Raw genomic sequence first — 2,500 nt, 5'->3', positions numbered from 1 at the left:
AGGCATTTGCAGCAGGAATGCATGTGCACTCAAAAACTTCTATATGTTTCACGGATAGACCCCGTGAAACGCTAGAAATTGGCGGGGATGTGTCTCTTGTGGCTCACGGGGCTGTTAGGGTGGCACAGAACTCCCTCGGAATGGGAAAAGGGGTCATTTTCGTGTTGCCACATTGCATAGGAACGCCATGAAACTTCCAGAGGCATTTGCAGCAGAAAGGCACGTGCACTCAAAAATTTTAATATTTTTCACGCATAGACCCCGTCAAACGCTAGAAGTTGGCGGGGATGTCTCTCTTGTGGCTCACGGGGCTGTTAGGGTCGCACAGAAATGCCTCGGAATGGGAAAACGGGTCATTTTTGTGTGGCCACATTGCATAGGAACGGCATGAAACTTCCAGAGGCATTTGCAGCAGGAATGCATGTGCACTCAAAAACGTCTATATTTTTCACGGATAGACCCCGTGAAACGCTATAAATTGGCGGGGATGTCTCTCTTGTGGCTCACGGGCGCTGTTAGTTAGGGTCGCACAGAAATCCCTCGGAATGGGAAAAGGGGTCATTTTCGTGTTGCCACATTGCGTACGAACGGCATGAAACTTCCAGAGGCATCTGCAGCAGAAATGCATGTGCACTCAAAAACGTCTATATTTTTCACGGATAGACCCCGTGAAACGCTAGAAATTGGCGGGGATGTGTCTCTTGTGGCTCACGGGGCTGTTAGGGTCGCACAGAAATCCCTCGGAATGGGAAAACGGGTCATTTTCGTGTTGCCACAATTGGCATACGAACGGCATGAAACTTCCAGAGGCATTTGCAGCAGAAATGCATGTGCACTCAAAAACGTGAATATTTTTTCACGGATAGACCCCGTCAAACGCTCGAATTTGGCGGGGATGTTTCTCTTGTGGGTCACGGGGCTGTTCGGCTCGCACAGAACTCCCTTGGTCCACCTGATTCGTGCATACAGGCAGCAACTAAAACTCTGTAAACCTGCTGTGAGGACATCTAAACAGTGGACCAGTGAGGCTGTGGAAGATTTGCGGGCGTGCTTAGACTGTACTGACTGGGATATGTTCACGACTGCTACCAATAGTCTGGATGAACTCACAGAGGCTGTGTACATCAGCTTCTGTGAGGACTGCTGTATCCCAACACGTACCAGGGTGAACTTTAACAACAACAAGCCCTGGTTCTCAGCAAAGCTCAAAAGGTTGAGGTTGGAGAAGGAGGAAGCGTTTAGGAGTGGGGATAGAGACAGATTCAAGGAGTCGAAGAACAGGTTTAGCAAAGCGGTGAGAGAGGCTAAACGACTGTACTCAGAGACACTAAAACACCAGTTCTCTACTAACGACGCTGCTTCTGTCTGCCAAAGGGCTCAGGCACATCACCAACTACAAACCCAGAGCGCCCCACACCACTAACGACTCCCGCCTAGCCAACGACCTGAACGAGTTCTACCGTAGATTTGAAAGACAATTGGACTGTCCTGAACCACCCCTTCCCACCCAAGAGGCCCCATCCCCCACCCATACTACAGAAACGACTCTCTCCTTTCAGGAGGGAGAAGTTAATGGGCTTTTCAAGAGGCAGAATCCACGCAAAGCAGCCGGGCCGGACTCTGTCTCTCCAGCCACCCTCAGGCACTGCGCTGGCCAGCTGTCTCCGGTGTTCACCAACATCTTTAACACCTCCCTGGAGACATGCCATGTACCAGCCTGTCTCAAGTCCTCCACCATCATCGCTGTGCCCAAAAAGCTAAGGCCAACAGGACTAAATGATTACAGACCGGTCGCCCTTACATCTGTGGTAATGAAGTCTTTTGAGCGCCTGCTCCTGGCACACCTCAAAGCCATCACAGACCCTCTCCTGGACCCCCTTCAGTTTGCCTACAGAGCCAACAGGTCTGTGGACGACGCAGTTAACATGGCCCTCCACTTCACCCTACAGCATGTGGACGCCCCAGCATCCTACGCCAGGATCCTGTTTGTGGACTTCAGCTCTGCCTTCAACACCATCATCCCTGCCCTGCTTCAGGACAAGCTCTTCCAGCTGAACGTGCCCTACTCCACCTGCAGGTGGATCACAGACTTCCTCTCTGACAGGAAGCAGTGCGTTAAGCCGGGAACAGAAGTCTCTGACTCCAGGTCCATCAGCACGGGAACTCCTCAGGGCTGCGTCCTTTGCCCACTGCTCTTCTCCCTGTATACCAACAGCTGCGCCTCCAATCATCTGTCCGTCAAACTCTTGAAGTTTGTCGGACGACACCACCCTCATTGGGCTGATCTCTGGTGGGGATGAGTCTGACTATAGGTGGGAAGCTGACAACCTGGTGACCTGGTGTAGCCAGAACAACTTAGAGCTAAATGCTCTAAGGACAGTTGAGATGGTTGTGGACTTCAGGAAGAATACAGCCCCACTCACCGCCATCACCCTGTTAGACTCCGCAGTCAAAATTGTGGAGTCCTTCCGCTTCCTGGGCACTATTCTCTGCCGGGACC

The sequence above is a fragment of the Petromyzon marinus genome, unplaced genomic scaffold (assembly GCF_048934315.1).
Source record: "Petromyzon marinus isolate PM22_M1 ecotype Great Lakes invasive population unplaced genomic scaffold, UKy_Petmar_22M1.pri1.0 PM_G_Scaffold_28, whole genome shotgun sequence".
Lineage (NCBI taxonomy): Eukaryota > Metazoa > Chordata > Hyperoartia > Petromyzontiformes > Petromyzontidae > Petromyzon > Petromyzon marinus.
This window is presented reverse-complemented; position numbering follows the sequence as displayed.